This window comes from Hippopotamus amphibius, chromosome 7 (assembly GCF_030028045.1).
Source record: "Hippopotamus amphibius kiboko isolate mHipAmp2 chromosome 7, mHipAmp2.hap2, whole genome shotgun sequence".
In the NCBI taxonomy this organism is placed as follows: Eukaryota; Metazoa; Chordata; class Mammalia; order Artiodactyla; family Hippopotamidae; genus Hippopotamus; species Hippopotamus amphibius.
This window is the reverse complement of record NC_080192.1, coordinates 133,684,579-133,697,416: the sequence shown is the minus strand read 5'-3', so window position 1 is coordinate 133,697,416 and position 12,838 is coordinate 133,684,579. Positions and strand designations below refer to the sequence as shown.

Sequence of the window (12,838 nt, the reverse complement as noted above, 5' to 3'; positions counted from 1 at the left end):
TTTTTATTATCTGCTTCTCTGCCCTCTTCTTTCTCTTCCAACTGTGTAGCGATGTTGGAAGACCTCCTTTTGAATCTTAGAGGGCCCCCTTTCCAGGGATTTTTCTGAAAAAGATGGCCCTCCATTTTCTGAGGACCGATGCCCAGCTGGCTTCAGTGTAGCAAGGGGAGGAGGCAGGATGCACCCCCTAGGAACCAGTGACCGAGCCCTTTGCACCTGTCATAGGTTTTGATTACTATCATCTATCATCTATCATCTATCATCTATCTCTCTATCTATATCTATCTATCTATCATCATCTATCATCTAGCTATCTATCTATCATCTATCATCTATCTCTCTACCTATCTATCTATCATCTACCATCTATCTCTCTGTCATCTATCTATCTATATCTATCATCTATCTATCATCTATCTATCTATATCTATCTATCTATCTATCATCATCTATCATCTATATCTATCTATCATCTATCATATCATCTATCATCATCTATCATCTATCATCTATCTATTTATCATCTATCTATCATCATCTATCATCTACCTATCTATCTATCTATCATCTATCATCTATCTATCTATCATCTATCTATCTATATCTATCTATCTATCTATCTATCAATCTATCATCTACCTATCTATCTATCATCTATCATCTATCTATCTATCTATATCTATCTATCTATCATCTATCATCTATCTATCTATATATCATCTATCATCTATCTCTCTATCTATATCTATCTATCTATCTATCTATTATCTATCTATCTATCATCTATCTATCATCTATCTACCTATTATCTCTCTATCTATCTCTCTATCTATCTATCATCTATCTATCTATCATCTATCTGTCTATATCTATCTCTCTATCATCATCATCATCTATCTATCTGTCTGTCTTTAGGAAACTAATGAAAGTCTTAGCCAGATAGTAATGGCTAACATATAAGGAAAGCTTATTACACGTCATATACTATTCTGGTTACTTTGGATGGGCTTTATGTTATTTAATCCTTAGAGCAACCGTATGTAGTAGGTTTTGTAATCAGTTGATGGATGAACAGGGTGAGGTTCAGAGAACTTGTCTAAGGTCACACGACTGTGAGGGACTAGAGCTGGGATTTGAATGCAGATGGTTCCACTCTAGACTATGCACTCTTTTTTTTAAAAAAAAAAAATTTATTTACTTATTTGGTTGTGCTGGGTCTTAGTTGTGGCAGGTGGGCTCCTTAGTTGTGGCATACATGTGGGATCTAGTTCCCTGACCAGGGATCGAACTTGGGCCCCCTGCATAGGGAGTATGGAGTCTTAATCACTGCACCACCAGGGAAGCCCCTAGACCCTGTACTCTTTTTTTTTATTTTCCTTTTTTTTCCTTTTAGTTGTGGCTTGTGGGCTCTAGAGTGCAGGCTCAGTAGTTGTGACGCATGGGCTTAGTTGCTCCACGGCATGTGGGATCTTCCTGGAGCAGGGCTCGAACCTGTGTCTTCTGCACTGGCAGGCAGATTCCCAACTACTGCGCCACCTAGGAGATCCCTAGACCCTGTACTCTTAACTACCTGCTCCCTTCCTATAAGGGGAAGAAGCTCTGTCCAGAACTATTTGGATCCTCTTCTTTGATCATCTTGGTTCTGCTCTAGAGTAGGGCTCATGCCATTCTAATTGGAATCCCGATAAAGCTGGGATTTTACTGCTTGATGGATAAAACTGTTTCAGAGACTCCTTAGGCTTCTGATGTGTGATAGCTCAGCAATCATGCTGTTGGCAGAGAGCACTCACCCAACTGTTGTTCCACACACATGTTGCTGTGGAACTGGGCAGCAGGGATTTCTACTAAAACCCATCTCTCCTTGATTTTTCCTGAGCTGTGTCAGTGAATAGCTCCTACAAGCTGCCTGTCCTGGGGTCTGGCTGGACAGGGGCTGGTAGATCAGTAAAGGCTAGGTCCCTTCTAGATGCCTCGTCCTGGGTGTCTGAACCGTGGCTGAGACTCCCTCAGGTGCTGTAATCAGTAACTCCTGCAGGAAGCCCACAGACCTGATAGGTATCAGAGCATCTGCTTCTGCGCAGTTAGTTGCAGTGACTACTGAAGCTCTGAGATGGAGAGAAGTCAGCAAAGAGATGGTGGTGAGGAGGTGGCTGGGCAGGAACCGGGGGGTGGGGGGCTGAGGCTGAGGAAGGACATGGGCCTGTGGAGCACCATGTCCTTGATCGCTGGCTGTATGATAGGCTCTGGCATCTTCATGTCACCACAGGGGGTCTTGGTCTACATGGTCAGCCCTAGGGCCAGTCTTGTGGTCTGGGCAGTCTGTGGCCTTCTGGCCACACTGGGTGCCCTGTGCTATGCTGAACTGGGGACTCTGGTTCCCAAATCCGGAGGAGAATATGCCTATATCCTATGAACCTTTGGCTCCTTACCAGCCTTCCTGGTCATCTACACGTTTGTGCTGGTGGGCAGACCAGCTGCCATCTCTGCCATCTCTCTGAGCTTTGCAGAGTATGTCATGGTTCCCTTTTACCCGGGCTGCTCGTCACTGCCCCAGGCGATGCTCAAGGCTGTGGCTGTCACCTGCATCTTGCTGCTGATGCTGGTCAACTGCTGGAGCTCGTGGATGGCCACCACGCTGATGAATGTGTGCACAGCCGCCAAAGTGCTCTCCTTGCTGGTCATCGTGGGGGGTTGGTGCCGTGGTGCTGGGCCAGGGCCGTGGCCGCACCGGAGCCCTTCTGTCCACCTTCCACAACACGTCACAACACGCAGGGCACATCGGCATGGCCTTCTACCAGGGCCTTTGGTCCTTCGATGGCTGGAATAGTCTCAACTATGTGATGGAGGAACTCAAGAATCCAAATGTGAGTCCATGATGCTGCTTCAGGGGGTGAAATCTCTGAACATCAGTGGTTCTGGTTATTGTTATTTGAGCTATGACTCTGAGAAATCAGCTGAAAATAGGGGCTCCCTTCCTGTACTCATGGGACTTAAATGCCAGCCCACTGGCATTAGTTTATGTAATTATACAAATAATAATTTCTCAAGTAAGCAGAAAACTTTCTAGTATCACACCCATCATCTCATTTTGCTGCCCTGGGAGGTAGGTACTATAATCCCATTTTTCATGTGGGAAAACTGAGGCTTAGAAAGGAGAAGTGATTTGGAGGTCATACCCCTAATAAGAGGTCATGCTTGATGACTCAGTTTGCTATCTCCTGGATTATTCTCTCTGGAACATTGTAGCAGATACTTAAGTCATACTTGCCAAAGCATGCGAGCCACTACAGGACAGAGCTTCCTGGTTTGGGACAGAAGAACGAGCCTGTCCTGCCTGGCTCACCCCACCTGTAAACCCGGGGCTGGCTAGTCATTGCCTTGGTGCAGGGGGAGGGTTGGGTCTGCTGGACTCTTGGGAGGTATATGGAAACTTTGGACTCTATGGTTACTATGGATATTAACTCTTTGCTAGAATATATTTGCCTAGGATGCTATTTGTTTTCTTTTGCCCCTGCAGGAGCTTTAAATTATCATAGAATGAAAACCACAAGTCTTTTTCTCCTTGTGTCTGGGCTGGCTTGAGGGCCATTACAGCTCTCAGGTCTCAGCAGAGTTTTCCTGGAGTGGGGCCTGGCAGAAGTTGGGAGGAGAAGAGGAGCTTGGAGACTGAAGTTTGAGAGCAGAGAGAGACAGGAGTCCTGGGATCTAGTTTTTATTCTTGCATGTAATTCCTTGTGCCTCAGTTTTCTGCCTATCAAATGGGGATCATAATAGCTGCCCTACCTACCTCACAGGTTTTTGAGGTATCGAGTGGTATAATCATCTGTAGATGACAGCTGAGGCCCTGAGTGCTAACAGCTGCACAGTTGTAATTTCAGGTGAATGATAGTTTGTTGGCTCTGGGGTGGGGTGGGCTACAGAGGCTTGGATACAGTAAAGCAGGTGTGCTTGCTGGGGCACTGCCTCTTCTTACTATGGAGCTCGGAAAAGGGAGCGTCCCATGAGGAAGAGTAGTCAGGGGCTTCCTGGAAGAGGAGGGCTGAAGCTGAGCCTCGAAGGGCTAATATGGTTTGTGGCAAAACAGCCATGCAGAAGTAACAGGAACCTGAACCAGAAAGAACAGGGCATGTCTGTGTCTCAAGGAAAGATGAGGAGTGGGGTGGTGTTTGCGGGCAGGCTCACACCCAGGCTGAACCCAAGGACCAGAAATGGGCTCTGAGATTACTTCTCCATCCTCAATGCCCCCTGCTCTTCCTCCCAAACCCACTTCCAGATTTTTCTGTGGGCAGATCTCAGCCCTGGCAGAAAGCTCGAGAAACTGCTTTTTATATCATATTGGAGAACAGAAGATATGCTGACCAGGAGCAGATGCTTAAATGGGGGGACCTCCTGTCTAGTGGTGAGAGGAGGTCTGCCTGGGACTACGGTGCAGCTCCTATGGGGAGAGCTCTGTCCCCAATCTGAAAGAGAGCTCCCTGCTCCCTAAGGAAGGACCTCTTCTCTGTTTTGTTTCATGTAAGTATCAGGAACAGCAGTGCCACAGTTGTGATGCAACATTTGGTACTGAGGGGAGAGGCTCTGAGTTCATCAGTGCTTGCTTGCCCTTCCTAAGGTCAGCCAAGAGGCCTCAGAGAAAGCCCTCCAGGAGACCCAGGAGTGCCATGGACATGCTTCTCCTACTTTGAAGTGTGTTCTTACTTTGGAGTCTAAAAATGTCTCTGCAGGGCTGGCCGGAGTCTGGGGAACACTGGGCAAAGTTCCAGAGGGAGGCCCCTTCCCTCCATTTGCTCCTGGCTCCAGAATGGTGTCTGGAACTGGGGGTGCGGAGTGGGAGGGTGCAGTATACACTCTGGTTTCACCCAGTTTTCATGCATTCCTCAATTTTTATTGAATGCTTGCCGAATACTTTTTTAGGGGGTGACTAGGGGTTGGCTGCGTGCTGAGGCTCTTACAAGGTAAACCAGTCCAAGTGCCCACAGCCCCCGTGTCCAGGCCCTTCCTTTCCTCCCCTTGCTGATCCTCGACCCTGCAAAGAGGCAGAACAGTGGGGAGTCCTGGTTCACAGGTCCCATGCTCCCCAATTTCCACTTGAGAAGACTGAGGGTCAGAAGAGAACCCCTGGATATAATGGCCCTCGGTCTGGGCCTGAATCCTGGGGACCCAGGTGGGGTCCCAAGGTCCCTAGGAATCTGGGCAGAGTTGGCCTGGTGGGTCCTGGAATGCTGGCTGGAGGGACCCGCTAGCTATGGAGATTTTTAACTTTCCTGTCTCTTCTCCACACCTCTGCTCTTGGGGGTGCCCCTGCTGGGGATGCCTCTCCCTCCCCGCCTGCCTGAACCTCCTCCATTGTTCAAGGAGAACCCAGCACAAGGCCCTGCTTCTTCTGGAAACTCTAACAATGATGGCCCCTCTGAACCTCCCCTGCTGTGACTGCCGGTCCCCTCCACGGCTTCCCGGCACATCTGTCTGTTGCCGTGTCCACGCCGTGGGACCCTGAGCTCGTGAAGGAGGCGCACACGGCCTGAGTGCCCCCTGGCCTGGCACATGCCCTGTGGCCAGGGCGAGCTCAGTGCTGCACTGCTGAGCTTGCTCTGGGGGCCTGGGAAGGACCTCACGGGCTCTTCTCCCCAACTCTGCAGCAGGACCTGGTGTGGGCGCTGATGATCGCCATGCCGCTGGTCACCGGCCTGTACGTCCTTGTCACCATCAGTCACCTGCTGGTGCTGTCGCCCAGCGAGATCCTTTCTTCTGATGCGATGGCTGTGAGCTGGGGGTGAGTGGGTCACGCGAGCCGTTCACGCCCCGGGGAAGGATAGCGCCCCGCGAGGATTTCAACGTGCGCCACATCTCGCTTGCTCTGTTACGGAGGGGGGCCTTGAGGCCGTCTCCCAGGTTGCTTCTGACGATCCCGCCCTCGATTCCTCTGTTGTCTTAGAAACCAGGTTCTGGGGCCCTGGGCCTGGCTGGTGCCCTTGGCTGTCGCACTCTCGACGTTCGGCTCTGCCAATGGGTCATTCTTCAGCGGGAGCCGCGTGTGCTATGTGGCTGCGCGAGAGGGCCACCTGGTGAGAGATGGGGTCTGCGCGGGGCCAGGCGGAGGGGGCTGCATGCGGGGTGCTGGGAGGACCGCAAGCTAAGCTTTCTCCCGCCGGAAGCTCAGCATTTAGCCCAAACCAGGACTTCCTCTAAAGACACAGCCCTCTTTTCTGCTGAGAATAAGACTCACACATTCCATACGTCTCCACTTAAACGCCAATCCCTTTACTTCCAGCTCCCGGGAGATCACTGTACTGGGTCACACGGTGGAGGCTGTAGGTGACGGGACGTCTGTGTGCACCAGTGGTGTGGGGGCAGCAGGGAGGAGCTGTAGGATCAGAGCCAGTGTGTATCCTCAGGGTCCCTCCACCCCAGGGGGTCTCTGTCACTCTGTCAGCTTTGGCTGCAATAGCACTGAATGGGAGACAACCCCCAATCTCAGTGGCTTACACTGCAGACATTTCATGCTGCTCATGAGATGGTGGGTCAGCGTGGCTCTGCTGCAGGCCGGGCTCACGTTCGGATCTTCTCACTCTGTCCGTCTCTGCTAACCTCAGGACCCAGGCCAGAGCGGCTGCTGAGGCATGTTTTCACCATAGCAGGCGGCAGGGGTTCAGGAGACCAAGCCAAACCACACGTGCATATTTACAGCTTCTGCTGTGTCTCTTCTGCTACGTTTCATTGGCAAGTCCAACATCAATGGATGGAAACTATGCTTCTCCCATCAAGGTGGCGAGAGGGGGACTGAGTATTTGCCGGAGGATAACACAGTCTACACAGTGACCCCACATCCCTCTCCATGCGCCACCCATTCCTGTCCCATCCTCTCCTCCCTCCTCCTCTGCCTTCCCCTCCTGGTCCCTCCTCCTGTCTTCGGGGGGAGCAATAGAAAGTGGAAAGATTTGGCCAGGCGCCTGCTACAGCTCTCCACAGTGCAGCCCCACATCCTAAGCTACTGGGTCTTGGCTGGCCTGGAGGGATGCGCCTTTCAACCTGCACCCTGAGCCTGGTCACCCCAGGTGAGCCACAGTGACCTATCTGGAAGCTGTAGGGACTGGGGACTGTTAGGTTGGGTACACTGGTGTCCAGAGGGAGTTTGGCAGGGGAGGAGGGTGGGAGTTTCTGGGGATAGACACCCACTGCAGCTCCTCTGGGGGCTGCCCGACACCTGGCTTTTCTACCCAGCCTCGACTTTTGTCTGTGGTCCATGTGCATCACCCCACACCAGCTCCGGCCCTGATGTTCACCACAGTGCTGCCTTTGGTCCTGGTCCTCCCAGGAAACTTCATCACCATCGTGAACTTGTTGAGGCAAGTGAGACTGCCCTCCCCAGGCTGAGTGTCTCGTGGTCCCCATGTGCACCACTCACACACATGCACATAAGTACAGAATCATGTGTGCACGCACATTTCTGGAAGCCCCTATGAGTGTATGTGTGTGTGTGTGTGTGTGTGTGTGTGTATAGAAACACACACACACACACAAACACACTTCTGGAAGCCCAGGCTCAGGGCTGCTGCACAGGCACACGTTTCAGTCATTCTCTCCCAATTCTCCTTCCAAAATTAAACATGGCATCCTCCTCTCTTGCTCTGTTTCCAAAAATTCAATGAGACAAATCTTCACCAAGAGACAGACAAGTTAGAGCCTTGTGTTGTCTGTCATTGTTTTTCTTTTTCCTTGTCCCTTTACTCTGTCCCTGAGATAATATTAAAGGATATTCAGATTTTTCTTGCACTACTTGTAGCCCTTGGCTTGGTGTAATTTTTCCTTTGTAGTCTGGTCTGCATTCAGGATCTGACCCAAAAGAGCTGTTGACCTCAGGGAAGACTCACAACGAAGCTGTGTGGGCACAATTAGGGATGGCATGAAAGTGGGGAGACGTTCTGACTCCCTTTATTACCTTCTCTGGGGCAGATGGTGGGCCGTTGTGATATCCAGTTGTCATTTTTTAACCTACCTCAATGGGCAGATCCTTCACCCACCAGGCAGGCATGATGCCTGGGGCAGAGGGCTTCTCAGAGTAATTTTGCAAGCATCACATGTTCTCTTCCTTTGTTGTCCTAAGTGTAACTAATCTTTTGGAACGGGATATACTGTGCTCGATGTGCCTTTCTTCAGAACATTAAGTAACAGAGATAGTTTTTCTTTTTATCTTTTTCCCACGAGAAAGTATAAACTCATTATATGGTGAAAATAAAATGAAATCCATGGCGTCTATAGGGGGCTTCAGCTTGAGATAGGGGAGCTTGATTGAGAATGTCCCAGTACAGAATGAGGGCTCAAGGATGATTCGTCTCAGCCAGGACACCGTATCTCCTGGTCTGGACCACCTCAAGAGATGGCCTCCAAGGTTAAATGGAGTTTTCATCAGACCTATACTAGCCACTGGGTGCAGAGGCCAGGGGTTTCTCTGGGTGTCTGTCACCAATTCTAAGGTGGCAGGGGATGGGGGGTGGGGGGTGGGGTCTGGTATGAGTGTGCTGGTCCCTGAGGAGAGCACAGCCTTCCTTGAGATTCCACCAGATTCTTTCTTTGGGAAACACAGGTACTCTCCCTCCCTTTGAAAACTGTCCTCCTCTCCAGCCAGGGGCAGGCAGAGAAGGCCTGATCTGGAGCCAAGTATGTGACTGGACTTGTGCACGTGCCACTTTGTGTCTGAAGATGAAAGTGGCAAGAACGGGCCAACTGGACCCTCCAGTGCACCCTTGTCCTCCATGCCCCAGCCTTGCCTTCTTCTTTCCTTAGGCCGCATGGGCAAGGGGAGCTGGGGGTGGCTGAAAGGCCCCAGATGAGCTTGCAGCTCTGCCCAGATCTGCACCTAGTAGGCCAGCCCGTCTTGCCAGCCCACCTGTAGCAGGGCCTGGTAGCGAGGGGCTCGTGTTTGCCTTTCAGCTTCCTTGGCTGGCTCACCTATGGAACCACCATTAGCTGCCTCCTGTACTTGCAGATAGAGAAGCAGAAGCTTCATCGACCTTACAAGGTAGACCTTGGGATATACACGGGGCTTTTTTTCAACTCCAGGCTGTTGCATGAGGCAGATCATTGGACCACAGCCTGCCTCAGGGCCCAGAGGAAGAACATAGGTGGTGACCATTGTCATAGTTGGGAGGGCATTTCTGTATGTCCTGAGGGGTGAGGGACAGCTGGATCACAAGGCATCAGCTCTGTTTGTTGGGGACACGCTTCTCCTCTGGAGGACCCTGAGGGAGAATAATTCAGAGATGAACTCAGAGGGGATGCCCGCACAGGCTGGGTCTCAAAGTCTCAGCTCCCTGGAGGGCCCCCTGTAGCCTAGCGGGTGTCTCCCCCGGCCTGGCGAGGTGTCCTGGCAGGTTCTGGAAGAGAGGAGATGGTGGCCGGTGGGAGCAAAAGGAAGGCAAGAAGACAGGAAGGACAGAGCCCAGGCACCACCTGCCACCTCCCACGTCCCTCTTCATCATCTGGGTCTCTGTGTCCCTTGCAGGTCCCCACCGTCATCCCTGCCATCATGCTCCTTGCTTCTCTCTACCTGATGCTGGTCCCCATCATCGACCATCCCCAGCTGGAGTTTCTGTACACATTCCTGTTCCTACTCAGTGGCTTCCTGGTCTACTTCCTGTTTGTCTACTTCCAGTGCCAGCCCAAGTGTTTGCAGGTGGTCACCCTGCATCTCCAGCTGCTCCTGGAAGTTGCTCCAACCACTAAAAATGCTGACTGAAGGACTGGACAGGTCTGCCTGCCCTCTTTGCTGTAGACACCTCTATCCCCACACAAGTGGCTTTGCCAGCTTCTCTGGAGTTTGACTATGCATAATTCTAGTAAGTTCCTAAAGTGCTATGACACAGCTGATGAGGAGTTTGGGGTTATCCGCCCAGGACAGCATCCTCCCCTTCCCTAAGACTGGCTCCTTCAACACAGGTGGATGTCACAGTCACACTGGTATTACATGACTGCCTCTCTGGGTCACAACTACTTGATATTCCAGGTAGGCAGCTTGGAATATGTTCCCTTCTTCTGAAATTTTGGGATTAGAATTCTGATGTTTGTTTGAGCAGAGGAATTGTAAATCTTGGGACCATCTTCCATGATGTGGGTAGAGAAGTAGAGAAAGCCACCATGGAGAAAAGAATGAAGAAGATACACGTCAGATGGTGTTGAGAAACTATGTGGTCCCCAAGAGTTGGGGGGAAAAGCTGAGAGTCCTTCTTGTTTTTTGATTGTCTGGGACAACTTGATACCTTATAATAAATCTCCAATTTTGGCTCAAGTGGGTTTGAATGGGTTCTTTTTCCTTTTTCCTTTTTTTTTGTTTCATTTTCCATTTAAATTGTTGGAAGGAGTCTTGTTTTTCTGCAGTCTCATTTTTTTTAAAGTGGGTTCTTATTTCCTGCAACTAGAAAACCTTTGGCTCTGACAAACTTCCTCCTAGAAGGCATAATCCTTTGGTTAATGTTTAAAGCTGCCAACTTGTTTGAACAGGGAAAGAAGCAAGAGACATGGCCCTGGGAAGGAGGGGTTTTATTGGCTTTGGGTAGAAGGGAGGACAGTCAAATTTCTCAAAGAAAGGAAGAAAAGTTAGAACAGATCCCAGAAGGCTAATGTGGTTATAAGGACTAAATGGAGTCAAGAGGGCAGTGATATCTGGCTGCCCAGATGGGAATGAGGGACAGGAAGGAATGAATGGCTGCAGTGCCTACGAAACCTGGGAGCTGGAAGCCTAGGAGTGCAGCTCCTGAGAACATCGGGAGAGGTGACTCCAGAAGAGGAGGCAGCAGAGAGCCGTGCAGCATCTCTACTCCTGAAACCGACCTGGACAGCTCACACATGGCTCTGCTTTCTGGGAGTGAGCATTCTGATGTGCAAGAGGCTGCAATGAATGCAGGGCACTTCGCATGAGCTTCCTTCTTGTTTTCTTCTCACATCAACCAATTCTCCATTTCTCCAACACCAACTGGATGCCCCAAAATTCAGTTCAATGCTAACAGTAACTGGAGTTAGCGCAGATCCCATGGGTTAAAGGGCTCCCTCCCTCCCACAAGACTGCCCTCATAGCAGGACCCCAGGTTACCCACACTCCGTTCAATGTGGTTATAACCCCCTCTCTTCAGATTCCATCATTTGCTAGAATGATGCATAGGACTCAAGAAAACACTTGACCCAGTATTAATAGGTTTATTACAAAGGATTCAACTCAGGAACAGTCAGATGGAAGCGTTGCATAGGGCAAGGTGTAAGGGAAGGGGTGCGGCGCTTCGATGCTCTCTGGGTGCACCACCCTCCCAGCACCTTGATGGGTTCATTAATCTGGAAGCTCTCTGAATTCTCTCTGTTAGGGATTTTTCTGGAGGGTCCATTATGTTGGTGGATTAAATCATTGGCCACTGGTGATTGAAGATTAAATCATTGGCCATGGGTAATTGAATTCCATCTCAGATCAGGGGTGGGGGTGAGGCCTGAAAATTCTGACCCTCTATTCATGTCTTGAACTTTCTGGCAAGCAGCCCCAATGCTGCAGCTGTCTGGGCCCCCGCCACCAGACAGCCCCTGGTGATACCATGAGCTATCGTATAAAAACACTCATCACTCCAGAGATTCTAAGGGTTTGGGGAGCTGTATGCCAGGAGCTGAGGACAAAGACCAAATATTTATTTTTCGTTAAATACCACACGTCTGAACTGTGAGCTCGTCATCAGCCCTGCTCCTGGGGACACGTCCGCCAGTGAAATTTTAGGAAATCCTCAGATCCCTTCCTTCCAGCAGCACAGCCTACCTTAGAGAAAAGAAAATTATGAGGCTGATTCTATCCAGCTCCTTGTCAAAGGAGGCCACGGACAGGCTGAAATTCCCCAGGAAAGGCTCTGGACACCTCGGGCAGGATTTAGTCCTTTCCTCTTCTGGGTCCTACCAGGATGTGCCTGTGTCTCTGTGAGCCTCACTGGGGCCTACACCCTGGTGCTTGGTTTCATGTCACACTCCCCTCTGGACTGTGGGCTTGGTGAGGGTGGGAGTTAGTTCTTAGACATGTTTGTACATCCCTTATTTCCCTTCTTGGTCCTCGGCTCCTTGCTAATCAATAATGCTCAGTGAATCAAAATAATGAAATATTTGTTGAACGATAAAGGAATGCATCACATTTATATTTTTCATGGTTTGCACTCATATCTCTCTACCCCCTTTGCCCCTGCTCCAAGGCCCTGTCCTGAGAAGGTTGTCTAAGGAAGAGGGACATCTTTCAAGTCTTGAGCAGTTCCCCCCAGCTGGCAGGGGAGGCATGCCTGGATGTGGAGAGCAGAGTGGGGGCTGAGCCACTCTGCTCTCCACCATTGGTCCTGGGTCATGCTCCCCAGTTAGGCTTTTCTCACTTTGTGACTCCATGTTCCCATCCTTCCCATGACCAACTGCCTTTTGGCTCCCAGTCCTACAGTGATGGCTCAAGGGGTCCCCAAGGCCGGACTCTAGGAGGGCAGCTTCCTGTCCTTTGCAGTTTCCTGGGACACCTTCCCTGAGCTCCTGTCCTGCCCAGGACCCCTTGCTGGGCCCCAGGATGGTAGTAGGAGGCCATCCCAGATGGAAATCCGAGACTTCTTAAGAAATCAGTACATTGGACTTGCTTGCTCTGAGCCATGATCATGGTGTCCACTGTTGCTTTTCTTCTCTAAGTCCAGAGGTGATATAGTAAGTGTCCTTTGGACCGGAAAAAAATGTTCTGAGTCTTGGGGACAAAGACTGGAGTCCTTACTGTTTCCTCCAGAGAAGCACCAAGTACCAGGAAATATCTGGGGCAGGTGTTGGCTGGGTTCCTAGGGGCCGGCAGTGTTCT

General features: G+C 50.4%; 1 pseudogene; it reads left to right on the top strand.

Annotated features, from left to right (window-relative positions):
- The first annotated feature begins 2,110 nt into the window (after positions 1-2,110).
- Positions 2,111-9,736, top strand: LOC130857694 (b(0,+)-type amino acid transporter 1-like; annotated as a pseudogene).
- The last annotated feature ends 3,102 nt before the right edge of the window (positions 9,737-12,838 follow it).